Below are 26,832 nucleotides of genomic sequence, written 5' to 3' on the forward strand. Positions count from 1 at the left end.
CTAGAATTGAGTACACTCGGTTTTCCAGTCCATCTTTCTATTTAGTCTGTGTTAAGCCTTTGTCAACGTCACTTCAACACAAGCTCCCAGTAACCACTGACAAACTTATGGAACATATCTTATGACCTTATGGTGGATTGAAAATATTAATTAGTAATAATTCGTATTCATAATAAATTAGGAAAATTTAAGCGTTTAAATAGTTTTTAAAGCCATAATTAATTACTTGAGACTCAATCGCAATCAGTGCCTACAGATGGAAAGTTCAAACAGAGATCTTCGAACGGTATGAGTCGTAGGATTTAAAAGTATTGTAATAAATGCCGGCGCGATTTATCTATTATGAATAATTGAGGATCCTACCTTTATTTTCTACTTTATTTTCACTCTGGAAAATCTAGATGTATGAATAGACAAAAAGGGTAGAAACACTTTGTTTCAATCGTATTTAGAAACTGTGGGTTAAATATTTAATAGGCTTCTTTTTAAGTAATTGTTCAAATTACAAGGGAGGTAAATTAAAGGAACTAAGGCAATTTTAAAGCAAAATATTTAGTGGTTACAAATAATTTTCTTTTCAAGCCATTTTTTATTTTGAAATGTCGATAAATTTGGGAATGAAAACACCGTTATAAAGAAATTTGTTATAAATAAGTAAAACAACGTTAATAAAATACAATGCCAAACCAATTCTTCTCGAAATGTTTTGCAATATTATTCGCATTTAGCTTCTTTAAAATCTCTAGTCTTAAATTGATATGTTCTAGCATCACAGAATTAATTAAGGTTTCTCTTATTAGCCTGTAATAATGAAAAGCTTCAATAGTAGGAAGATTTTTAGGGTAATCGCGCTAGTGAAAATTGTTTGTATCTTTCAAAATCTCAAAAAAACATGAATACCTTTAATATGTTAATTTCTTGCTGAGCTGTGCTAATTAACTGGCAACTAAATAATTATAAATAGCAATTAGAAAAATGGTTTTGAACTAATTAATTAGCCAATTAGAAAAATGGTTTTGAACTAATTAATTAGCCAATTAGCAATTAGACATAAAATAGTTAAATTCAATGATAAATTAGTCATCTATTTTTCAAGTAATAAATTACAATTTCAAATTTTTTTTAAGTATTAAAATCTTAATTCATATAGTATTTAAAAAAATTGTCAGAGATAAATACTTTAAAGAAAATATCTCATTAAGAAGAGCCTGGAAAATTGGTTCAGCATGTCTCTAATTATAATACCAAAGAATATCATAGCAATTAACTTATCTTCACAGCTCCTGTACGTAAGAATTCTTTAAGTAGACGATGTCAGGGGACTATAGATCCATATTAGACAAATCCATGTGGTATATTGGCACCTGAAAACCTCTACTAAGTGATGCCTAACGTGAAAGAGCAATAAAGGCTAGCTAATAAAATACTTACAAATCTTATTATAATAATTTAAAAGCTTTCTTTGAGATAAACATAACCACTTTCCATGAGATAGTTCTCTAAGCAAGAGAATGACCAAGTCACTATAGATAGTTAACTATTTTAAAATGCATTTTTTACTAAATATTTGGGGAAAAATAATCCATGTGGTATATTGGCACCTGAAAACCTCTACTAAATGATGCCTAACGTGAAAGAGCAATAAAGGCTAGCTAATAAAATACTTACAAATCTTATTATAATAATTTAAAAGCTTTCTTTGAGATAAACATAACCACTTTCCATGAGATAGTTCTCTAAGCAAGAGAATGACCAAGTCACTATAGTTAGTTAACTATTTTAAAATGCATTTTTTACTAAATATTTGGGGAAAAATAATGTTTAAACATTGTTGAAGCTCTTTTGCATTAGTGCTTTTCCTAAGAAGAAAATTAGAATTATACTAAGATACAAGCAATTGTCTTAATGGGTCGTACACGTTATAATTCTCTTAAAATCGACGTCATCACGGAGCTATAAAACTATATAAGACAAATCAGAAGACTAACGTCAAAGAGCGATTAAGGTAAACCAATTGCGTCCGTATCTAAATCAATAATTCGTTAAAATACTAAAACATAAACATAACTACTTTCCATGAGATTTTTCTCTAAGCAAGAGAATGATCAAATCACTTTAGTTACTTAAATATATTAATATGCAATTTTTCTTCTAAATTTGAGGATGATTTATGTTCAAACATCATTTTTCAAGCTTGTTTGTATTAATACTTTTTCTAAAAAGGAAATTTCGATTTTCTAAAAAAATTTATTGAAATTATGTTAAATGATATACTATCAATTATCTGAAAGGCTGCTAAACTTTAGGATTCTCTAAGTAGACCAGGTCAGGGCCTATAAAACCGTATTAGACAAGTCTATGTGGTTGTACCACAAGGCTAATAATGTTTCATGGGGACATTAAAACATCTACAAAGAGAAGCCTAAAGTGAAACCGCCATGAACGTACGTTTGTTGCTTAAGTCGTCTTAAATAATAATTTCTTTAAAGTACTTAAAGTGCAATAATAAATGAAAAAGCTACTTCGAGACAAATTTCCTGTTAGATTGTTCTCAAAGCAAGAGAATGACTGAATCGTTAAAAATATGTATAAGCATTTCTCTGTTCTAAACTTGAGGGTAGTTCTGTTAAAACGAAACTGTAGAAGCTTTTTTGTATTAGTATTTTTCGTAAAAAAATAAAATTTAACTTTTCCTATATATTGAGGTATCGTTCCTTTCAACCGAAATCCCAATGGACCGAAATCCCATTCGACCGAATATCCCGCAATGATTTTAGATTTCCAGCCCAATGGCTATATTCCCGATGGACCGAAATCCCAATCGTCCGAATATGCCCCTAAAAAATACATGAATATAACTTGAAACACTGTAGCCGTCAGCGATTCGGTGGTGTAGTGGATACGATGTGGGACTGCGAAGCGATAGGTTGTTGGTTCGAATCTCCGAAAGGTATGTTAATAATATTAAAAGTAAATGTTTCGTGATACTAATTAAAACGCTCACTTTCATTCCTTTCAAGGCAAGAGATATATAGAATTAATAAACAAATTGTGCTTAAAATGAAGTACGGTCTTAATGGTAGTTCCATCAATGTCTTTAAATTTTAAATTAAAATTTTAATATTTTGGTTTCGGGTGGGTTAGGTTAGGTTAGGTTAGGTTAGGGTTAGGGTTAGGGTTAGGTTAGGCTAGGTTAGGTTAGGTTAAGTTAGGTTTGGTTTGGTTCCAATAATTCGTTGACACCTTTTCCAAAATATGCTCCTTTTAATTAGCTACCACCTTTTCCAAAATATTCTCCCTTTAAATAGCTACCACCTTTTCCAAAACATTATCCTATTAATTAGCTGCCACCTTTTCCAAAAGATTTTCCTATTAATTAGCTGCCACCTTTTTCAAAATATTTTCCTTTTAATTAGCTACCACCTTTTCCAAAATATTCTCCCTTTAAATAGCTACCACCTTTTCCAAAACATTATCCTATTAATTAGCTGCCACCTTTTCCAAAAGATTTTCCTATTAATTAGCTGCCACCTTTTTCAAAATATTCTCCTATTAATTAGCTGCAACCTTTTCCAAAACATTCTCCTACTAATTAGCTACCACATTTTCCAAAATATTCTCCTTTTAACTAGCTACCACCTTTTCCAAAATATTCTCCTTTTAATTAGCTACCACCTCTTTTCCAAAACATTCTCCTATTAATTAGCTGCCACCTTTTCCAAAATATTCTCCTATTAATTAGCTGCAACCTTTTCCAAAACATTCTCCTACTAATTAGCTGCCACATTTTCCAAAATATTCTCCTTTTAATTAGCTACCACCTTTTCTAAAATATTCTCCTATTAATTAGCTGCCACTTTTTCCAAAATATTTTCCTATTAATTAGCTGCCACCTTTTCCAAAATATTCTCCTATTAATTAGCTGCCACCTTTTCCAAAATATTCTCCAATTAATTTTCTGACATCTTTTCCAAAATATTTCTATTATTGCTAATAAATTGTTCGTGGTAAGAGGCGGGCTTTTAATACTCATATAAATAATCTTTTTACCTCCAAACAAGGTTGGGTTGGATTAGGTTAGGTTAGGTTAGGTTACGTTTGGTTAGGCTCGGTTAGGTTAGGTTAGGCTAGGGTAGGTGAGGCTCGCCGTAATTAAAACTTAGTTAAAATAAGTGCAGTAAAACATTTTCAACTCACATTTTATTTTAACAATAATAAGTTGTGAAATTAAAAATATATTTAATGCAAAACCACACAGTATGTCTTCTTCCAGTTCAATAGAATTTCGGTCCAATGGGACTATAATAAAATCGCACCTTTGGCTACGTTCGGTCGAATGGGACCCCAAAAAAAAACCCCTTCTGTCGAATGGGAATTCGGTTCAATGGGACCAAAGCTATATTGATTGAAAATTATTTTAACTTTGAGAAAAAAATTTATTCAAATTTGAATTAGTAACGAAACGTTTAAAGTTATATGGGGTATTTAAAGAAACCTTTACAAACTCAAAAGATTTACAGGAGGGGACGGGGTCGTATAAACATATTTTCTAATTTAACTTTTAAATCCGAATATACATTATGAAATTATAAAATATGTGTTTAAACGACCCCACTAGTCTATTAAAATGACAGATAAGGTCCCCTTTTAAAAATTGTTTGAGTGATAACAAATATCTTAAAACAGTAAAGGTTCTGGCGTTAATTGAAAATCGCAGCGTTTGTGCAGAAAAGGTCTGAAATATGTTAAAGAATGGTTTATATCCCCACATGTAAACCTCAAACTAACGTATAATTTTCATGTTATTCTCGAAATAGGTCAGTAAACGTATATTTAATGAAAATTTTCACTATTTTAATTATGAACTCAGATTATATACGAAAATATTATTAGTTTTGATTAGATTAACGAAATATGATTTATTTCAAGTTTAACACTAAAATTATACCCTAGTATGAGGTTTACACGTGGGGACCTAAACCGTCTTCCAACCTTATATCTGGGGACATTTGTGTATAAATTATTAGGTTTTAAATTAGTGTCAAAGCCTATATATTTCCATCAGGTATTTCAATTTCATTTTTCACACTCGATAAATTTACAAGTGGGGACCTTCACAGTCATTTCAACAGACAAGTGGGGTCTTTTAAACACACATTTTCTAATTTCATGTATATTTTAATTTTATAGTTTAAATATTGATTATCAGAATGAAATTTAAGTAATCAGTCCTATTTCTAGCTTAACACTTAAGTTTTGAGCTAATTTCAGGTTTACAAGTGGGGACCTAAACCGTCTTCCAACCTTATATCTGGGGACATTTGTGTATAAGTTATTAGATTTTGAATTAGTGTCAAAGCCTATATGGTTCAATCAAGTATTTCAATTTCATTTTTCACACTCGATAAATTTACAAGTGGGGACCTTCACCGTCATTTCAACAGACAAGTGGGGTCTTTTAAACACACATTTTCTAATTTCATGTATATTTTAATTTTATAGTTTAAACATTGATTATCAGAATGAAATTTAAGTAATCAGTCCTATTTCTAGCTTAACACTTAAGTTTTGAGCTAATTTCAGGTTTACAAGTGGGGACCTAAACAGTCTTCCAACCTTATATCTGGGGACATTTGTGTATAAATTATTAGGTTTTAAATTAGTGTCAAAGCCTATATGGTTCAGTCAAGTATTTCAATTTCATTTTTCACACTCGATAAATTTACAAGTGGGGACCTTCACCGTCATTTCAACAGACAAGTGGGGTCTTTTAAACACACATTTTCTAATTTCATGTATATTTTAATTTTATAGTTTAAATATTGATTATCAGAATGAAATTTAAGTAATCAGTCCTATTTCTAGCTTAACACTTAAGTTTTGAGCTAATTTCAGGTTTACAAGTGGGGACCTAAACAGTCTTCCAACCTTATATCTGGGGACATTTGTGTATAAATTATTAGGTTTTAAATTAGTTTCAAACCCTATACGGTTCAATCAAGTATTTCATTTTCATTTTTCACACTCGATAAATTTACAAGTGGGGACCTTCACCGTCATTTCAACAGACAAGTGGGGTCTTTTAAACACACATTTTCTAATTTCATGTATATTTTAATTTTATATTTTAAATAATGATTATTATAATGAAATTTAGGTAATCGGACCTTTTAAAGGCTTAACACTTAAGTTTTGAGCTGATTTCAGGTTTACAAGTGGGGACCTAAACCGTCTTCCAACCTTATATCTGGGGACATTTGTGTATAAATTATTAGGTTTTAATTAGTGTCAAAGCCTATATATTTCCATCAGGTATTTCAATTTCATTTTTCACACTCGATAAATTTAAAAGTGGGGACCTTCACAGTCATTTCAACAGACAAGTGGGGTCTTTTAAACACACATTTTCTAATTTCATGTATATTTTAATTTTATAGTTTAAATATTGATTATCAGAATGAAATTTAAGTAATCAGTCCTATTTCTAGCTTAACACTTAAGTTTTGAGCTAATTTCAGGTTTACAAGTGGGGACCTAAACAGTCTTCCAACCTTATATCTGGGGACATTTGTGTATAAATTATTAGGTTTTAAATTAGTGTCAAAGCCTATATGGTTCAATCAAGTATTTCAATTTCATTTTTCACACTCGATAAATTTACAAGTGGGGACCTTCACCGTCATTTCAACAGACAAGTGGGGTCTTTTAAACACACATTTTCTAATTTCATGTATATTTTAATTTTATATTTTAAATAATGATTATTATAATGAAATTTAGGTAATCGGACCTTTTAAAGGCTTAACACTTAAGTTTTGAGCTGATTTCAGGTTTACAAGGGAGGACCTAAACAGTCTTCCAACCTTATATCTGGGGACATTTGTGTATAAATTATTAGGTTTTAAATTAGTGTCAAAGCCTATATGGTTCAGTCAAGTATTTCAATTTCATTTTTCACACTCGATAAATTTACAAGTGGGGACCTTCACCGTCATTTCAACAGACAAGTGGGGTCTTTTAAACACACATTTTCTAATTTCATGTATATTTTAATTTTATATTTTAAATAATGATTATTATAATGAAATTTAGGTAATCGGACCTTTTAAAGGCTTAACATTTAAGTTTTGAGCTGATTTCAGGTTTACTAGTGGGGACCTAAACCGTCTTCCAACCTTATATCTGGGGACATTTGTGTATAAATTATTAGGTTTTAAATTAGTGTCAAAGCCTATATATTTCCATCAGGTATTTCAATTTCATTTTTCACACTCGATAAATTTACAAGTGGGGACCTTCACAGTCATTTCAACAGACAAGTGGGGTCTTTTAAACACACATTTTCTAATTTCATGTATATTTTAATTTTATAGTTTAAATATTGATTATCAGAATGAAATTTAAGTAATCAGTCCTATTTCTAGCTTAACACTTAAGTTTTGAGCTAATTTCAGGTTTACAAGTAGGGACCTAAACAGTCTTCCAACCTTATATCTGGGGACATTTGTGTATAAATTATTAGGTTTTAAATTAGTGTCAAAGCCTATATGGTTCAGTCAAGTATTTCAATTTCATTTTTCACACTCGATAAATTTACAAGTGGGGACCTTCACCGTCATTTCAACAGACAAGTGGGGTCTTTTAAACACACATTTTCTAATTTCATGTATATTTTAATTTTATAGTTTAAATATTGATTATCAGAATGAAATTTAAGTAATCAGTCCTATTTCTAGCTTAACACTTAAGTTTTGAGCTAATTTCAGGTTTACAAGTAGGGACCTAAACAGTCTTCCAACCTTATATCTGGGGACATTTGTGTATAAATTATTAGATTTTGTACTAGTGTCGAAGCCTATATGGTTCCATCAGGTATTTCAATTTCATTTTTCACACTCGATAAATTTACAAGTGGGGACCTTCACCGTCATTTCAACAGACAAGTGGGGTCTTTTAAACACACATTTTCTAATTTCATGTATATTTTAATTTTATAGTTTAAATATTGATTATCAGAATGAAATTTAAGTAATCAGTCCTATTTCTAGCTTAACACTTAAGTTTTGAGCTAATTTCAGGTTTACAAGTGGGGACCTAAACAGTCTTCCAACCTTATATCTGGGGACATTTGTGTATAAATTATTAGATTTTGTACTAGTGTCGAAGCCTATATGGTTCCATCAGGTATTTCAATTTCATTTTTCACACTCGATAAATTTACAAGTGGGGACCTTCACCGTCATTTTAACAGGCAAGTGGGGTCTTTTAAACACACATTTTCTTATTTCAGGTATATTTTAATTTTATAGTTTTAATATTGATTATTATAATGAAATTTAGGTAATCGGACCTTTTAAAGGCTTAACACTTAAGTTTTGAGCTGATTTCAGGTTTACAAGTGGGGACCTAAACAGTCTTCCAACCTTATATCTGGGGACATTTGTGTATAAATTATTAGGTTTTAAATTTGTGTCAAAGCCTATATGGTTCAGTCAAGTATTTCAATTTCATTTTTCACACTCGATAAATTTACAAGTGGGGACCTTCACCGTCATTTCAACAGACAAGTGGGGTCTTTTAAACACACATTTTCTAATTTCATGTATATTTTAATTTTATAGTTTAAATATTGATTATCAGAATGAAATTTAAGTAATCAGTCCTATTTCTAGCTTAACACTTAAGTTTTGAGCTAATTTCAGGTTTACAAGTGGGGACCTAAACAGTCTTCCAACCTTATATCTGGGGACATTTGTGTATAAATTATTAGGTTTTAAATTAGTGTCAAAGCCTATATGGTTCAATCAAGTATTTCAATTTCATTTTTCACACTCGATAAATTTACAAGTGGGGACCTTCACCGTCATTTCAACAGACAAGTGGGGTCTTTTAAACACACATTTTCTAATTTCATGTATATTTTAATTTTATATTTTAAATAATGATTATTATAATGAAATTTAGGTAATCGGACCTTTTAAAGGCTTAACACTTAAGTTTTGAGCTGATTTCAGGTTTACAAGTGGGGACCTAAACAGTCTTCCAACCTTATATCTGGGGACATTTGTGTATAAATTATTAGGTTTTAAATTAGTGTCAAAGCCTATATATTTCCATCAGGTATTTCAATTTCATTTTTCACACTCGATAAATTTACAAGTGGGGACCTTCACCGTCATTTCAACAGACAAGTGGGGTCTTTTAAACACACATTTTCTAATTTCATGTATATTTTAATTTTATATTTTAAATAATGATTATTATAATGAAATTTAGGTAATCGGACCTTTTAAAGGCTTAACACTTAAGTTTTGAGCTGATTTCAGGTTTACAAGTGGGGACCTAAACAGTCTTCCAACCTTATATTTGGGGACATTTGTGTATAAATTATTAGGTTTTAAATTAGTGTCAAAGCCTATATATTTCCATCAGGTATTTCAATTTCATTTTTCACACTCGATAAATTTACAAGTGGGGACCTTCACAGTCATTTCAACAGACAAGTGGGGTCTTTTAAACACACATTTTCTAATTTCATGTATATTTTAATTTTATAGTTTAAATATTGATTATCAGAATGAAATTTAAGTAATCAGTCCTATTTCTAGCTTAACACTTAAGTTTTGAGCTAATTTCAGGTTTACAAGTGGGGACCTAAACAGTCTTCCAACCTTATATCTGGGGACATTTGTGTATAAATTATTAGGTTTTAAATTAGTGTCAAAGCCTATATATTTCCATCAGGTATTTCAATTTCATTTTTCACACTCGATAAATTTACAAGTGGGGACCTTCACAGTCATTTCAACAGACAAGTGGGGTCTTTTAAACACACATTTTCTAATTTCATGTATATTTTAATTTTATAGTTTAAATATTGATTATCAGAATGAAATTTAAGTAATCAGTCCTATTTCTAGCTTAACACTTAAGTTTTGAGCTAATTTCAGGTTTACAAGTGGGGACCTAAACAGTCTTCCAACCTTATATCTGGGGACATTTGTGTATAAATTATTAGGTTTTAAATTAGTGTCAAAGCCTATATGGTTCAATCAAGTATTTCAATTTCATTTTTCACACTCGATAAATTTACAAGTGGGGACCTTCACCGTCATTTCAACAGACAAGTGGGGTCTTTTAAACACACATTTTCTAATTTCATGTATATTTTAATTTTATATTTTAAATAATGATTATTATAATGAAATTTAGGTAATCGGACCTTTTAAAGGCTTAACACTTAAGTTTTGAGCTGATTTCAGGTTTACAAGTGAGGACCTAAACAGTCTTCCAACCTTATATCTGGGGACATTTGTGTATAAATTATTAGGTTTTAAATTAGTGTCAAAGCCTATATATTTCCATCAGGTATTTCAATTTCATTTTTCACACTCGATAAATTTACAAGTGGGGACCTTCACAGTCATTTCAACAGACAAGTGGGGTCTTTTAAACACACATTTTCTAATTTCATGTATATTTTAATTTTATAGTTTAAATATTGATTATCAGAATGAAATTTAAGTAATCAGTCCTATTTCTAGCTTAACACTTAAGTTTTGAGCTAATTTCAGGTTTACAAGTGGGGACCTAAACAGTCTTCCAACCTTATATCTGGGGACATTTGTGTATAAATTATTAGGTTTTAAATTAGTGTCAAAGCCTATATGGTTCAATCAAGTATTTCAATTTCATTTTTCACACTCGATAAATTTACAAGTGGGGACCTTCACCGTCATTTCAACAGACAAGTGGGGTTTTTTAAACACACATTTTCTAATTTCATGTATATTTTAATTTTATATTTTAAATAATGATTATTATAAGGAAATTTAGGTAATCGGACCTTTTAAAGGCTTAACACTTAAGTTTTGAGCTGATTTCAGGTTTACAAGTGAGGACCTAAACAGTCTTCCAACCTTATATCTGGGGACATTTGTGTATAAATTATTAGGTTTTAAATTAGTGTCAAAGCCTATATGGTTCAATCAAGTACTTCAATTTCATCTTTCACACTCGATAAATTTACAAGTGGGGACCTTCACCGTCATTTCAACAGACAAGTGGGGTCTTTTAGACACACATTTTCTAATTTCATGTATATTTTAATTTTATAGTTTAAATATTGATTATCAGAATGAAATTTAAGTAATCAGTCCTATTTCTAGCTTAACACTTAAGTTTCGAGCTAATTTCAGGTTTACAAGTGGGGACCTAAACAGTCTTCCAACCTTATATCTGGGGACATTTGTGTATAAATTATTAGGTTTTAAATTAGTGTCAAAGCCTATATGGTTCAATCAAGTATTTCAATTTCATTTTTCACACTCGATAAATTTACAAGTGGGGACCTTCACCGTCATTTCAACAGACAAATGGGGTCTTTTAAACACACATTTTCTAATTTCATGTATATTTTAATTTTATAGTTTAAATATTGATTATTATAATGAAATTTAGGAAATCGGACCTTTTAAAGGCTTAACACTTAAGTTTTGAGCTGATTTCAGGTTTACAAGTGGGGACCTAAACCGTCTTCCAACCTTATATCTGGGGACATTTGTGTATAAATTATTAGGTTTTAATTAGTGTCAAAGCCTATATATTTCCATCAGGTATTTCAATTTCATTTTTCACACTCGATAAATTTACAAGTGGGGACCTTCACAGTCATTTCAACAGACAAGTGGGGTCTTTTAAACACACATTTTCTAATTTCATGTATATTTTAATTTTATAGTTTAAATATTGATTATCAGAATGAAATTTAAGTAATCAGTCCTATTTCTAGCTTAACACTTAAGTTTTGAGCTAATTTCAGGTTTACAAGTGGGGACCTAAACAGTCATCCAACCTTATATCTGGGGACATTTGTGTATAAATTATTAGATTTTGTACTAGTGTCGAAGCCTATATGGTTCCATCAGGTATTTCAATTTCATTTTTCACACTCGATAAATTTACAAGTGGGGACCTTCACCGTCATTTCAACAGACAAGTGGGGTCTTTTAAACACACATTTTCTAATTTCATGTATATTTTAATTTTATATTTTAAATATTGATTATTATAATGAAATTTAGGTAATCGGACCTTTTAAAGGCTTAACACTTAAGTTTTGAGCTGATTTCAGGTTTACAAGTGGGGACCTAAACAGTCTTCCAACCTTATATCTGGGGACATTTGTGTATAAATTATTAGGTTTTAAATTAGTGTCAAAGCCTATATGGTTCAGTCAAGTATTTCAATTTCATTTTTCACACTCGATAAATTTACAAGTGGGGACCTTCACCGTCATTTCAACAGACAAGTGGGGTCTTTTAAACACACATTTTCTAATTTCATGTATATTTTAATTTTATATTTTAAATAATGATTATTATAATGAAATTTAGGTAATCGGACCTTTTAAAGGCTTAACACTTAAGTTTTGAGCTGATTTCAGGTTTACAAGTGAGGACCTAAACAGTCTTTCAACCTTATATCTGGGGACATTTGTGTATAAATTATTTGGTTTTAAATTAGTGTCAAAGCCTATATGGTTCAGTCAAGTATTTCAATTTCATTTTTCACACTCGATAAATTTACAAGTGGGGACCTTCACCGTCATTTCAAAAGACAAGTGGGGGTCTTTTAAACACACATTTTCTAATTTCATGTATATTTTAATTTTATAGTTTAAATATTGATTATCAGAATGAAATTTAAGTAATCAGTCCTATTTCTAGCTTAACACTTAAGTTTTGAGCTAATTTCAGGTTTACAAGTGGGGACCTAAACAGTCATCCAACCTTATATCTGGGGACATTTGTGTATAAATTAGTAGATTTTGTACTAGTGTCGAAGCCTATATGGTTCCATCAGGTATTTCAATTTCATTTTTCACACTCGATAAATTTACAAGTGGGGACCTTCACCGTCATTTCAACAGACAAGTGGGGTCTTTTAAACACACATTTTCTAATTTCATGTATATTTTAATTTTATATTTTAAATAATGATTATTATAATGAAATTTAGGTAATCGGACCTTTTAAAGGCTTAACACTTAAGTTTTGAGCTGATTTCAGGTTTACAAGTGAGGACCTAAACAGTCTTTCAACCTTATATCTGGGGACATTTGTGTATAAATTTTTAGGTTTTAAATTAGTGTCAAAGCCTATATGGTTCAGTCAAGTATTTCAATTTCATTTTTCACACTCGATAAATTTACAAGTGGGGACCTTCACCGTCATTTCAACAGACAAGTGGGGGTCTTTTAAACACACATTTTCTAATTTCATGTATATTTTAATTTTATAGTTTAAATATTGATTATCAGAATGAAATTTAAGTAATCAGTCCTATTTATAGCTTAACACTTAAGTTTTGAGCTAATTTCAGGTTTACAAGTGGGGACCTAAACAGTCATCCAACCTTATATCTGAGGACATTTGTGTATAAATTAGTAGATTTTGTACTAGTGTCGAAGCCTATATGGTTCCATCAGGTATTTCAATTTCATTTTTCACACTCGATAAATTTACAAGTGGGGACCTTCACCGTCATTTCAACAGACAAGTGGGGTCTTTTAAACACACATTTTCTAATTTCATGTATATTTTAATTTTATATTTTAAATAATGATTATTATAATGAAATTTAGGTAATCGGACCTTTTAAAGGCTTAACACTTAAGTTTTGAGCTGATTTCAGGTTTACAAGTGAGGACCTAAACAGTCTTTCAACCTTATATCTGGGGACATTTGTGTATAAATTATTAGGTTTTAAATTAGTGTCAAAGCCTATATGGTTCAGTCAAGTATTTCAATTTCATTTTTCACACTCGATAAATTTACAAGTGGGGACCTTCACCGTCATTTCAACAGACAAGTGGGGGTCTTTTAAACACACATTTTCTAATTTCATGTATATTTTAATTTTATAGTTTAAATATTGATTATCAGAATGAAATTTAAGTAATCAGTCCTATTTCTAGCTTAACACTTAAGTTTTGAGCTAATTTCAGGTTTACAAGTGGGGACCTAAACAGTCATCCAACCTTATATCTGGGGACATTTGTGTATAAATTATTAGATTTTGTACTAGTGTCGAAGCCTATATGGTTCCATCAGGTATTTCAATTTCATTTTTCACACTCGATAAATTTACAAGTGGGGACCTTCACCGTCATTTCAACAGACAAGTGGGGTCTTTTAAACACACATTTTCTAATTTCATGTATATTTTAATTTTATATTTTAAATATTGATTACTATAATGAAATTTAGGTAATCGGACCTTTTAAAGGCTTAACACTTAAGTTTTGAGCTGATTTCAGGTTTACAAGTGGGGACCTAAACAGTCTTCCAACCTTATATCTGGGGACATTTGTGTATAAATTATTAGGTTTTAAATTAGTGTCAAAGCCTATATGGTTCAATCAAGTATTTCAATTTCATTTTTCACACTCGATAAATTTACAAGTGGGGACCTTCACCGTCATTTCAACAGACAAGTGGGGTCTTTTAAACACACATTTTCTAATTTCATGTATATTTTAATTTTATAGTTTAAATATTGATTATCAGAATGAAATTTAGGTAATCGGACCTTTTAAAGGCTTAACACTTAAGATTTGAGCTGATTTCAGGTTTACAAGTGGGGACCTAAACCGTCTTCTAACCTTATATCTGGGGACATTTGTGTATAAATTATTAGGTTTTAAATTAGTGTCAAAGCCTATATATTTCCATCAGGTATTTCAATTTCATTTTTCACACTCGATAAATTTACAAGTGGGGACCTTCACAGTCATTTCAACAGACAAGTGGGGTCTTTTAAACACACATTTTCTAATTTCATGTATATTTTAATTTTATAGTTTAAATATTGATTATCAGAATGAAATTTAAGTAATCAGTCCTATTTCTAGCTTAACACTTAAGTTTAGAGCTAATTTCAGGTTTACAAGTGGGGACCTAAACAGTCTTCCAACCTTATATCTAGGGACATTTGTGTATAAATTATTAGGTTTTAAATTAGTGTCAAAGCCTATATGGTTCAATCAAGTATTTCAATTTCATTTTTCACACTCGATAAATTTACAAGTGGGGACCTTCACCGTCATTTCAACAGACAAGTGGGGTCTTTTAAACACACATTTTCTAATTTCATGTATATTTTAATTTTATATTTTAAATATTGATTATTATAATGAAATTTAGGTAATCGGACCTTTTAAAGGCTTAACACTTAAGTTTTGAGCTGATTTCAGGTTTACAAGTGGGGACCTAAACAGTCTTCCAACCTTATATCTGGGGACATTTGTGTATAAATTATTAGGTTTTAAATTAGTGTCAAAGCCTATATGGTTCAATCAAGTATTTCAATTTCATTTTTCACACTCGATAAATTTACAAGTGGGGACCTTCACCGTCATTTCAACAGACAAGTGGGGTCTTTTAAACACACATTTTCTAATTTCATGTATATTTTAATTTTATAGTTTAAATATTGATTATCAGAATGAAATTTAGGTAATCGGACCTTTTAAAGGCTTAACACTTAAGATTTGAGCTGATTTCAGGTTTACAAGTGGGGACCTAAACCGTCTTCTAACCTTATATCTGGGGACATTTGTGTATAAATTATTAGGTTTTAAATTAGTGTCAAAGCCTATATATTTCCATCAGGTATTTCAATTTCATTTTTCACACTCGATAAATTTACAAGTGGGGACCTTCACAGTCATTTCAACAGACAAGTGGGGTCTTTTAAACACACATTTTCTAATTTCATGTATATTTTAATTTTATAGTTTAAATATTGATTATCAGAATGAAATTTAAGTAATCAGTCCTATTTCTAGCTTAACACTTAAGTTTAGAGCTAATTTCAGGTTTACAAGTGGGGACCTAAACAGTCTTCCAACCTTATATCTAGGGACATTTGTGTATAAATTATTAGGTTTTAAATTAGTGTCAAAGCCTATATATTTCCATCAGGTATTTCAATTTCATTTTTCACACTCGATAAATTTAAAAGTGGGGACCTTCACAGTCATTTCAACAGACAAGTGGGGGTCTTTTAAACACACATTTTCTAATTTCATGTATATTTTAATTTTATAGTTTAAATATTGATTATCAGAATGAAATTTAAGTAATCAGTCCTATTTCTAGCTTAACACTTAAGTTTTGAGCTAATTTCAGGTTTACAAGTGGGGACCTAAACAGTCATCCAACCTTATATCTGGGGACATTTGTGTATAAATTATTAGATTTTGTACTAGTGTCGAAGCCTATATGGTTCCATCAGGTATTTCAATTTCATTTTTCACACTCGATAAATTTACAAGTGGGGACCTTCACCGTCATTTCAACAGACAAGTGGGGTCTTTTAAACACACATTTTCTAATTTCATGTATATTTTAATTTTATATTTTAAATATTGATTACTATAATGAAATTTAGGTAATCGGACCTTTTAAAGGCTTAACACTTAAGTTTTGAGCTGATTTCAGGTTTACAAGTGGGGACCTAAACAGTCTTCCAACCTTATATCTGGGGACATTTGTGTATAAATTATTAGGTTTTAAATTAGTGTCAAAGCCTATATGGTTCAATCAAGTATTTCAATTTCATTTTTCACACTCGATAAATTTACAAGTGGGGACCTTCACCGTCATTTCAACAGACAAGTGGGGTCTTTTAAACACACATTTTCTAATTTCATGTATATTTTAATTTTATAGTTTAAATATTGATTATCAGAATGAAATTTAGGTAATCGGACCTTTTAAAGGCTTAACACTTAAGATTTGAGCTGATTTCAGGTTTACAAGTGGGGACCTAAACCGTCTTCTAACCTTATATCTGGGGACATTTGTGTATAAATTATTAGGTTTTAAATTAGTGTCAAAGCCTATATATTTCCATCAGGTATTTCAATTTCATTTTTCACACTCGATAAATTTACAAGTGGGGACCTTCACAGTCATTTCAACAGACAAGTGGGGTCTTTTAAACACACATTTTCTAATTTCATGTATATTTTAATTTTATAGTTTAAATATTGATTATCAGAATGAAATTTAAGTAATCAGTCCTATTTCTAGCTTAACACTTAAGTTTAGAGCTAATTTCAGGTTTACAAGTGGGGACCTAAACAGTCTTCCAACCTTATATCTAGGGACATTTGTGTATAAATTATTAGGTTTTAAATTAGTGTCAAAGCCTATATGGTTCAATCAAGTATTTCAATTTCATTTTTCACACTCGATAAATTTACAAGTGGGGACCTTCACCGTCATTTCAACAGACAAGTGGGGTCTTTTAAACACACATTTTCTAATTTCATGTATATTTTAATTTTATATTTTAAATATTGATTATTATAATGAAATTTAGGTAATCGGACCTTTTAAAGGCTTAACACTTAAGTTTTGAGCTGATTTCAGGTTTACAAGTGGGGACCTAAACAGTCTTCCAACCTTATATCTGGGGACATTTGTGTATAAATTATTAGGTTTTAAATTAGTGTCAAAGCCTATATGGTTCAATCAAGTATTTCAATTTCATTTTTCACACTCGATAAATTTACCCTATTGTTTTAATTTTTCAAAATTTAATAGCTACGAAAAATAGTTCAAGAACATAACACCGAGGCTTCGACGAGAATCGAACTCATGATCTCCTGTTTACGAGACAGGCGCTTTAACCACTGAGCCACGGAGCCCTTGCTTTGAAGCGACATGAATGCTAAATATTGCAGTAATTTAACTAAATTAACTCGTCGGAATTTTTACCCTATTGTTTTAATTTTTCAAAATTTAATAGCTACGAAAAATAGTACAAGAACATAACATCAAGGCTCCGACGAGAATCGAACTCATGATCTCCTGTTTACGAGACAGGCTTTTTAACCACTAAGCCACGGAGCCCTTGCTTTGAAGAGACATGAATGCTGAATATTCCAGTAATTTAACTAAATTAACTCATCGGAATTTTTACCCTATTGTTTTAATTTTTCAAAATTTAATAGCCACGAAAAATAGTACAAGAACATAACACCGAGGCTTCGACGAGATTAGAACTCATGATCTCCTGTTTACGAGACAGGCGCTTTAACCACTAAGCCACTGAGCCCTTGCTTTGAAGCGACATGAATGCTAAATATTCCAGTAATCTAACTAAATTAACTCATCGGAATTTTTACCCTATTGTTTTAGTTTTTCAAAACTTAATAGCTACGAAAAATAGTACAAGAACATAACAACAAGCCTCCGACAAGAATCGAACTCATGATCTCCTGTTTACGAGACAGGCGCTTTAACCACTACGCCACGGAGCCCTTGCTTTGAAGCGATATGAATGCAGAATATTTCAGTAAATTAACTAAATTATCTCATCGGAACTTTTACCCTATTGTTTGCATAAATGCATATATAATCAACTATTATTTTTAATTTTTTCAAAATTTGATTGCTACGAAATCTAGTTCAAGTAATATAACAGCGAGGCTCCGACGAGAATCGAACTCATGATCTCCTGTTTACGAGACAGGCGCTTTAACCACTAAGCCACGGAGCCCTTGCTTTGAAGCGATATGAATGCAGATTATTTCAGTAAATTAACTAAATTATCTCATCGGAACTCTAACCCTATTGTTTGCATAAATCAACTATTATTTTTAATTTTTTCAAAATTTGATAGGTACGAAATCTAGTTCAAGTAGCATTACAGCGAGGCTCCGACGAGAATCGAACTCATGATCTCCTGTTTACAAGACATTCGCTTTAACCACTGAGCCACGGAGCCCTTGCTTTGAAGCGACATGAATGCTAAATATTGCAGTAATTTAACTAAATTAACTCGTCGGAATTTTTACCCTATTGTTTTAATTTTTCAAAATTTAATAGCTACGAAAAATAGTACAAGAACATAACATCAAGGCTCCGACGAGAACCGAACTCATGATCTCCTGTTTACGAGACAGGCTTTTTAACCACTAAGCCACGGAGCCCTTGCTTTGAAGAGACATGAATGCTGAATATTCCAGTAATTTAACTAAATTAACTCGTCGGAATTTTTACCCTATTGTTTTAATTTTTCAAAATTTAATAGCTACGAAAAATAGTACAAGAACATAACACCGAGGCTTCGACGAGAATCTAACTCATGATCTCCTGTTTACGAGACACGCGCTTTAACCACTAAGCCACGGAGCCCTTGCTTTGAATCGACATGAATGCTAAATATTCCAGTAATCTAACTAAATTAACTCATCGGAACTTTTACCCTATAGTTTGCATAAATGCATATATAATCAACTATTATTTTTAATTTTTTCAAAATTTGATTGCTAAGAAATCTAGTTCAAGTAATATAACAGCGAGGCTCCGACGAGAATCGAACTCATGATCTCCTGTTTACGAGACTGGCGCTTTAACCACTGAGCCACGGAGCCCTTGCTTTGAAGCGACATGAATGCTAAATATTGCAGTAATTTAACTAAATTAACTCGTCGGAATTTTTACCCTATTGTTTTAATTTTTCAAAATTTAATAGCTACGAAAAATAGTAAAAGAACATAACATCAAGGCTCCGACGAGAATCGAACTCATGATCTCCTGTTTACGAGACAGGCTTTTTAACCACTAAGCCACGGAGCCCTTGCTTTGAAGAGACATGAATGCTGAATATTCCAGTAATTTAACTAAATTAACTCATCGGAATTTTTACCCTATTGTTTTAATTTTTCAAAATTTAATAGCTACAAAAAATAGTACAAGAACATAACAACAAGCCTCCGACGAGTTTCGAACTCATGATCTCTTGTTTACGAGACAGGCGCTTTAACCACTGAGCCACGGAGCCCTTGCTTTGAAGCGACATGAATGCTAAATATTCCAGTAATCTAACTAAATTAACTCATCGGAATTTTTACCCTATTGTTTTAATTTTTCAAAATTTAATAGCTACGAAAAATAGTACAAGAACATAACAACAAGCCTCCGACGAGAATCGAACTCATGATCTCCTGTTTACTAGACAGGCGCTTTAACCACTACGCCACGGAGCCCTTGCTTTGAAGCGATATGAATGCAGAATATTTCAGTAAATTAACTAAATTATCTCATCGGAACTTTTACCCTATTGTTTGCATAAATGCATATATAATCAACTATTATTTTTAATTTTTTCAAAATTTGATTGCTACGAAATCTAGTTCAAGTAATATAACAGCGAGGCTCCGACGAGAATCGAACTCATGATCTCCTGTTTACGAGACAGGCTTTTTAACCACTAAGCCACGGAGCCCTTGCTTTGAAGAGACATGAATGCTGAATATTCCAGTAATTTAACTAAATTAACTCATCGGAATTTTTACCCTATTGTTTTAATTTTTCAAAATTTAATAGCTACGAAAAATAGTTCAAGAACATAACACCGAGGCTTCGACGAGAATCGAACTCATGATCTCCTGTTTACGAGACAGGCGCTTTAACCACTAAGCCACGGAGCCCTTGCCTTGAAGCGACATGAATGCTAAATATTCCAGTAATCTAACTAAATTAACTCATCGGAATTTTTACCCTATTGTTTTAATTTTTCAAAATTTAATAGCTACGAAAAATAGTACAAGAACATAACAACAAGCCTCCGACGAGAATCGAACTCATGATCTCCTGTTTACTAGACAGGCGCTTTAACCACTACGCCACGGAGCCCTTGCTTTGAAGCGATATGAATGCAGAATATTTCAGTAAATAAACTAAATTTTCTCATCGGTACTTTTACCCTATTGTTTGCATAAATACATATCTAAATCAACTATTATTTTTAATTTTTTCAAAATTGGAGAGCTACGAAATCTAGTTCAAGTAGCATAACAGCTAGGCTCCAACGAGAATCGAACTCATGATCTCCAGTTTACGAGACAGGCGCTTTAACCACTAAGCCACGTAGCCGTTGCTTTGAAGCGACATGAATGCTGAATATTCCAGTAATTTAACTAAATTAACTCATCGGAATTTTTACCCTATTGTTTTAATTTTTCAAATTTTATTAGCTACGAAATCTAGATCAAGTAATATAACAGCGAGGCTCCGACGAGAATCGATCTCATGTTCTCCTGTTTACAAGACAGGCGCTTTAACCACTAAGCCACGGAGCCCTTGCTTTGAGGCGATATGAATGCTGATTATTTCAGTAAATTAACTTAATTATCTCATCGGAACTTTTACACCATTGTCTGCATATATGCATATCTAAATCAACTATTATTTTTAATTTTTCAAATTTTAATAGCTACGAAATCTAGTTCAAGTAACGTAACAGCGAGGCTTCGACGAGAATCGAACTCATGATCTCCTGTTTACGAGACAGGCGCTTTAACCACTAAGCCACGGAGCCCTTGCTTTGAAGCGATATGAATGCAGAATATTTCAGTAAATTAACTAAATTATCTCATCGGAACTCTTACCCTATTGTTTGCATAAATCAAGTATTATTTTTAATTTTTTCAAAATTTGATAGCTACGAAATCTAGTTCAAGTAGCATAACAGCGAGGCTCCGACGAGAATCGAACTCATGATCTCCTGTTTACAAGACAGGCGCTTTAACCACTGAGCCACGGAGCCCTTGCTTTGAAGCGACATGAATGCTAAATATTGCAGTAATTTAACTAAATTAACTCGTCGGAATTTTTACCCTATTGTTTTAATTTTTCAAAATTTAATAGCTACGAAAAATAGTACAAGAACATAACATCAAGGTTCCGACGAGAATCGAACTCATGATCTCCTGTTTACGAGACAGGCTTTTTAACCACTAAGCCACGGAGCCCTTGCTTTGAAGAGACATGAATGCTGAATATTCCAGTAATTTAACTAAATTAACTCGTCGGAATTTTTACCCTATTGTTTTAATTTTTCAAAATTTAATAGCCACGAAAAATAGTACAAGAACATAACACCGAGGCTTCGACGAGATTAGAACTCATGATCTCCTGTTTACGAGACAGGCGCTTTAACCACTAAGCCACTGAGCCCTTGCTTTGAAGCGACATGAATGCTAAATATTCCAGTAATCTAACTAAATTAACTCATCGGAATTTTTACCCTATTGTTTTAGTTTTTCAAAACTTAATAGCTACGAAAAATAGTACAAGAACATAACAACAAGCCTCCGACAAGAATCGAACTCATGATCTCCTGTTTACGAGACAGGCGCTTTAACCACTACGCCACGGAGCCCTTGCTTTGAAGCGATATGAATGCAGAATATTTCAGTAAATTAACTAAATTATCTCATCGGAACTTTTACCCTATTGTTTGCATAAATGCATATATAATCAACTATTATTTTTAATTTTTTCAAAATTTGATTGCTACGAAATCTAGTTCAAGTAATATAACAGCGAGGCTCCGACGAGAATCGAACTCATGATCTCCTGTTTACGAGACAGGCGCTTTAACCACTAAGCCACGGAGCCCTTGCTTTGAAGCGATATGAATGCAGAATATTTCAGTAAATTAACTAAATTATCTCATCGGAACTCTAACCCTATTGTTTGCATAAATCAACTATTATTTTTAATTTTTTCAAAATTTGATAGCTACGAAATCTAGTTCAAGTAGCATTACAGCGAGACTCCGACGAGAATCGAACTCATGATCTCCTGTTTACAAGACAGGCGCTTTAACCACTGAGCCACGGAGCCATTGCTTTGAAGCGACATGAATGCTAAATATTGCAGTAATTTAACTAAATTAACTCGTCGGAATTTTTACCCTATTGTTCTAATTTTTCAAAATTTAATAGCTACGAAAAATAGTACAAGAACATAACATCAAGGCTCCGACGAGAATCGAACTCATGATCTCCTGTTTACGAGACAGGCTTTTTAACCACTAAGCCACGGAGCCCTTGCTTTGAAGAGACATGAATGCTGAATATTCCAGTAATTTAACTAAATTAACTCATCGGAATTTTTACCCTATTGTTTTAATTTTTCAAAATTTAATAGCCACGAAAAATAGTACAAGAACATAACACCGAGGCTTCGACGAGATTAGAACTCATGATCTCCTGTTTACGAGACAGGCGCTTTAACCACTAAGCCACTGAGCCCTTGCTTTGAAGCGACATGAATGCTAAATATTCCAGTAATCTAACTAAATTAACTCATCGGAATTTTTACCCTATTGTTTTAGTTTTTCAAAACTTAATAGCTACGAAAAATAGTACAAGAACATAACAACAAGCCTCCGACAAGAATCGAACTCATGATCTCCTGTTTACGAGACAGGCGCTTTAACCACTACGCCACGGAGCCCTTGCTTTGAAGCGATATGAATGCAGAATATTTCAGTAAATTAACTAAATTATCTCATCGGAACTTTTACCCTATTGTTTGCATAAATGCATATATAATCAACTATTATTTTTAATTTTTTCAAAATTTGATTGCTACGAAATCTAGTTCAAGTAATATAACAGCGAGGCTCCGACGAGAATCGAACTCATGATCTCCTGTTTACGAGACAGGCGCTTTAACCACTAAGCCACGGAGCCCTTGCTTTGAAGCGATATGAATGCAGAATATTTCAGTAAATTAACTAAATTATCTCATCGGAACTCTAACCCTATTGTTTGCATAAATCAACTATTATTTTTAATTTTTTCAAAATTTGATAGCTACGAAATCTAGTTCAAGTAGCATTACAGCGAGGCTCCGACGAGAATCGAACTCATGATCTCCTGTTTACAAGACAGGCGCTTTAACCACTGAGCCACGGAGCCCTTGCTTTGAAGCGACATGAATGCTAAATATTGCAGTAATTTAACTAAATTAACTCGTCGGAATTTTTACCCTATTGTTTTAATTTTTCAAAATTTAATAGCTACGAAAAATAGTACAAGAACATAACATCAAGGCTCCGACGAGAACCGAACTCATGATCTCCTGTTTACGAGACAGGCTTTTTAACCACTAAGCCACGGAGCCCTTGCTTTGAAGAGACATGAATGCTGAATATTCCAGTAATTTAACTAAATTAACTCGTCGGAATTTTTACCCTATTGTTTTAATTTTTCAAAATTTAATAGCTACGAAAAATAGTACAAGAACATAACACCGAGGCTTCGACGAGAATCTAACTCATGATCTCCTGTTTACGAGACACGCGCTTTAACCACTGAGCCACGGAGCCCTTGCTTTGAAGCGACATGAATGCTAAATATTCCAGTAATCTAACTAAATTAACTCATCGGAATTTTTACCCTATTGTTTTAATTTTTCAAAATTTAATAGCTACGAAAAATAGTACAAGAACATAACAACAAGCCTCCGACGAGAATCGAACTCATGATCTCCTGTTTACTAGACAGGCGCTTTAACCACTACGCCACGGAGCCCTTGCTTTGAAGCGATATGAATGCAGAATATTTCAGTAAATTAACTAAATTATCTCATCGGAACTTTTACCCTATTGTTTGCATAAATGCATATATAATCAACTATTATTTTTAATTTTTTCAAAATTTGATTGCTACGAAATCTAGTTCAAGTAATATAACAGCGAGGCTCCGACGAGAATCGAACTCATGATCTCCTGTTTACAACAGGCTTTTTAACCACTAAGCCACGGAGCCCTTGCTTTGAAGAGACATGAATGCTGAATATTCCAGTAATTTAACTAAATTAACTCATCGGAATTTTTACCCTATTGTTTTAATTTTTCAAAATTTAATAGCTACGAAAAATAGTTCAAGAACATAACACCGAGGCTTCGACGAGAATCGAACTCATGATCTCCTGTTTACGAGACAGGCGCTTTAACCACTAAGCCACGGAGCCCTTGCCTTGAAGCGACATGAATGCTAAATATTCCAGTAATCTAACTAAATTAACTCATCGGAATTTTTACCCTATTGTTTTAATTTTTCAAAATTTAATAGCTACGAAAAATAGTACAAGAACATAACAACAAGCCTCCGACGAGAATCGAACTCATGATCTCCTGTTTACTAGACAGGCGCTTTAACCACTACGCCACGGAGCCCTTGCTTTGAAGCGATATGAATGCAGAATATTTCAGTAAATTAACTAAATTTTCTCATCGGTACTTTTACCCTATTGTTTGCATAAATACATATCTAAATCAACTATTATTTTTAATTTTTTCAAAATTTGAGAGCTACGAAATCTAGTTCAAGTAGCATAACAGCTAGGCTCCAACGAGAATCGAACTCATGATCTCCAGTTTACGAGACAGGCGCTTTAACCACTAAGCCACGTAGCCGTTGCTTTGAAGCGACATGAATGCTGAATATTCCAGTAATTTAACTAAATTAACTCATCGGAATTTTTACCCTATTGTTTTAATTTTTCAAATTTTATTAGCTACGAAATCTAGATCAAGTAATATAACAGCGAGGCTCCGACGAGAATCGAACTCATGTTCTCCTGTTTACAAGACAGGCGCTTTAACCACTAAGCCACGGAGCCCTTGCTTTGAAGCGATATGAATGCAGAATATTTCAGTAAATTAACTAAATTATCTCATCGGAACTCTAACCCTATTGTTTGCATAAATCAACTATTATTTTTAATTTTTTCAAAATTTGATAGCTACGAAATCTAGTTCAAGTAGCATTACAGCGAGGCTCCGACGAGAATCGAACTCATGATCTCCTGTTTACAAGACAGGCGCTTTAACCACTGAGCCACGGAGCCCTTGCTTTGAAGCGACATGAATGCTAAATATTGCAGTAATTTAACTAAATTAACTCGTCGGAATTTTTACCCTATTGTTTTAATTTTTCAAAATTTAATAGCTACGAAAAATAGTACAAGAACATAACATCAAGGCTCCGACGAGAACCGAACTCATGATCTCCTGTTTACGAGACAGGCTTTTTAACCACTAAGCCACGGAGCCCTTGCTTTGAAGAGACATGAATGCTGAATATTCCAGTAATTTAACTAAATTAACTCGTCGGAATTTTTACCCTATTGTTTTAATTTTTCAAAATTTAATAGCTACGAAAAATAGTACAAGAACATAACACCGAGGCTTCGACGAGAATCTAACTCATGATCTCCTGTTTACGAGACACGCGCTTTAACCACTGAGCCACGGAGCCCTTGCTTTGAAGCGACATGAATGCTAAATATTCCAGTAATCTAACTAAATTAACTCATCGGAATTTTTACCCTATTGTTTTAATTTTTCAAAATTTAATAGCTACGAAAAATAGTACAAGAACATAACAACAAGCCTCCGACGAGAATCGAACTCATGATCTCCTGTTTACTAGACAGGCGCTTTAACCACTACGCCACGGAGCCCTTGCTTTGAAGCGATATGAATGCAGAATATTTCAGTAAATTAACTAAATTATCTCATCGGAACTTTTACCCTATTGTTTGCATAAATGCATATATAATCAACTATTATTTTTAATTTTTTCAAAATTTGATTGCTACGAAATCTAGTTCAAGTAATATAACAGCGAGGCTCCGACGAGAATCGAACTCATGATCTCCTGTTTACAACAGGCTTTTTAACCACTAAGCCACGGAGCCCTTGCTTTGAAGAGACATGAATGCTGAATATTCCAGTAATTTAACTAAATTAACTCATCGGAATTTTTACCCTATTGTTTTAATTTTTCAAAATTTAATAGCTACGAAAAATAGTTCAAGAACATAACACCGAGGCTTCGACGAGAATCGAACTCATGATCTCCTGTTTACGAGACAGGCGCTTTAACCACTAAGCCACGGAGCCCTTGCCTTGAAGCGACATGAATGCTAAATATTCCAGTAATCTAACTAA

At 32.4% G+C, this 26,832-nt stretch overlaps 23 non-coding genes across 23 annotated transcripts; all 23 read right to left on the minus strand.

The window, feature by feature from the left end:
• Window positions 1–17,646: 17,646 nt before the first annotated feature.
• Window positions 17,647–17,719, minus strand: TRNAT-CGU (transfer RNA threonine (anticodon CGU)). Its single transcript has one exon. It is a non-coding gene; the product is annotated as a tRNA-Thr (tRNA).
• A 132-nt stretch (window positions 17,720–17,851) lies between these two features.
• Window positions 17,852–17,924, minus strand: TRNAT-CGU (transfer RNA threonine (anticodon CGU)). The gene has a single exon. It is a non-coding gene; the product is annotated as a tRNA-Thr (tRNA).
• A 576-nt stretch (window positions 17,925–18,500) lies between these two features.
• TRNAT-CGU (transfer RNA threonine (anticodon CGU)) lies at window positions 18,501–18,573 on the minus strand. Its single transcript has one exon. It is a non-coding gene; the product is annotated as a tRNA-Thr (tRNA).
• A 155-nt stretch (window positions 18,574–18,728) lies between these two features.
• On the minus strand, window positions 18,729–18,801 carry TRNAT-UGU (transfer RNA threonine (anticodon UGU)). The gene has a single exon. It is a non-coding gene; the product is annotated as a tRNA-Thr (tRNA).
• Window positions 18,802–19,377: 576 nt separating this feature from the next.
• Window positions 19,378–19,450, minus strand: TRNAT-CGU (transfer RNA threonine (anticodon CGU)). The gene has a single exon. It is a non-coding gene; the product is annotated as a tRNA-Thr (tRNA).
• Window positions 19,451–19,582: 132 nt separating this feature from the next.
• TRNAT-CGU (transfer RNA threonine (anticodon CGU)) lies at window positions 19,583–19,655 on the minus strand. The gene has a single exon. It is a non-coding gene; the product is annotated as a tRNA-Thr (tRNA).
• A 132-nt stretch (window positions 19,656–19,787) lies between these two features.
• TRNAT-CGU (transfer RNA threonine (anticodon CGU)) lies at window positions 19,788–19,860 on the minus strand. Its single transcript has one exon. It is a non-coding gene; the product is annotated as a tRNA-Thr (tRNA).
• A 371-nt stretch (window positions 19,861–20,231) lies between these two features.
• On the minus strand, window positions 20,232–20,304 carry TRNAT-CGU (transfer RNA threonine (anticodon CGU)). Its single transcript has one exon. It is a non-coding gene; the product is annotated as a tRNA-Thr (tRNA).
• Window positions 20,305–20,436: 132 nt separating this feature from the next.
• TRNAT-CGU (transfer RNA threonine (anticodon CGU)) lies at window positions 20,437–20,509 on the minus strand. The gene has a single exon. It is a non-coding gene; the product is annotated as a tRNA-Thr (tRNA).
• A 372-nt stretch (window positions 20,510–20,881) lies between these two features.
• Window positions 20,882–20,954, minus strand: TRNAT-CGU (transfer RNA threonine (anticodon CGU)). The gene has a single exon. It is a non-coding gene; the product is annotated as a tRNA-Thr (tRNA).
• Window positions 20,955–21,087: 133 nt separating this feature from the next.
• Window positions 21,088–21,160, minus strand: TRNAT-UGU (transfer RNA threonine (anticodon UGU)). Its single transcript has one exon. It is a non-coding gene; the product is annotated as a tRNA-Thr (tRNA).
• A 166-nt stretch (window positions 21,161–21,326) lies between these two features.
• TRNAT-CGU (transfer RNA threonine (anticodon CGU)) lies at window positions 21,327–21,399 on the minus strand. The gene has a single exon. It is a non-coding gene; the product is annotated as a tRNA-Thr (tRNA).
• A 155-nt stretch (window positions 21,400–21,554) lies between these two features.
• On the minus strand, window positions 21,555–21,627 carry TRNAT-UGU (transfer RNA threonine (anticodon UGU)). The gene has a single exon. It is a non-coding gene; the product is annotated as a tRNA-Thr (tRNA).
• A 781-nt stretch (window positions 21,628–22,408) lies between these two features.
• TRNAT-CGU (transfer RNA threonine (anticodon CGU)) lies at window positions 22,409–22,481 on the minus strand. The gene has a single exon. It is a non-coding gene; the product is annotated as a tRNA-Thr (tRNA).
• Window positions 22,482–22,636: 155 nt separating this feature from the next.
• Window positions 22,637–22,709, minus strand: TRNAT-UGU (transfer RNA threonine (anticodon UGU)). Its single transcript has one exon. It is a non-coding gene; the product is annotated as a tRNA-Thr (tRNA).
• A 132-nt stretch (window positions 22,710–22,841) lies between these two features.
• On the minus strand, window positions 22,842–22,914 carry TRNAT-CGU (transfer RNA threonine (anticodon CGU)). The gene has a single exon. It is a non-coding gene; the product is annotated as a tRNA-Thr (tRNA).
• Window positions 22,915–23,490: 576 nt separating this feature from the next.
• Window positions 23,491–23,563, minus strand: TRNAT-CGU (transfer RNA threonine (anticodon CGU)). The gene has a single exon. It is a non-coding gene; the product is annotated as a tRNA-Thr (tRNA).
• A 155-nt stretch (window positions 23,564–23,718) lies between these two features.
• Window positions 23,719–23,791, minus strand: TRNAT-UGU (transfer RNA threonine (anticodon UGU)). Its single transcript has one exon. It is a non-coding gene; the product is annotated as a tRNA-Thr (tRNA).
• Window positions 23,792–24,775: 984 nt separating this feature from the next.
• On the minus strand, window positions 24,776–24,848 carry TRNAT-CGU (transfer RNA threonine (anticodon CGU)). Its single transcript has one exon. It is a non-coding gene; the product is annotated as a tRNA-Thr (tRNA).
• Window positions 24,849–25,220: 372 nt separating this feature from the next.
• On the minus strand, window positions 25,221–25,293 carry TRNAT-CGU (transfer RNA threonine (anticodon CGU)). Its single transcript has one exon. It is a non-coding gene; the product is annotated as a tRNA-Thr (tRNA).
• Window positions 25,294–25,426: 133 nt separating this feature from the next.
• TRNAT-UGU (transfer RNA threonine (anticodon UGU)) lies at window positions 25,427–25,499 on the minus strand. The gene has a single exon. It is a non-coding gene; the product is annotated as a tRNA-Thr (tRNA).
• Window positions 25,500–25,654: 155 nt separating this feature from the next.
• Window positions 25,655–25,727, minus strand: TRNAT-UGU (transfer RNA threonine (anticodon UGU)). The gene has a single exon. It is a non-coding gene; the product is annotated as a tRNA-Thr (tRNA).
• A 984-nt stretch (window positions 25,728–26,711) lies between these two features.
• Window positions 26,712–26,784, minus strand: TRNAT-CGU (transfer RNA threonine (anticodon CGU)). Its single transcript has one exon. It is a non-coding gene; the product is annotated as a tRNA-Thr (tRNA).
• Between the last annotated feature and the right edge of the window lie 48 nt (window positions 26,785–26,832).

Source organism: Phalangium opilio, unplaced genomic scaffold (assembly GCF_054372755.1).
Source record: "Phalangium opilio isolate 3A_F unplaced genomic scaffold, DU_Popi_V2 ptg000063l_1, whole genome shotgun sequence".
Classification (NCBI taxonomy): domain Eukaryota; kingdom Metazoa; phylum Arthropoda; class Arachnida; order Opiliones; family Phalangiidae; genus Phalangium; species Phalangium opilio.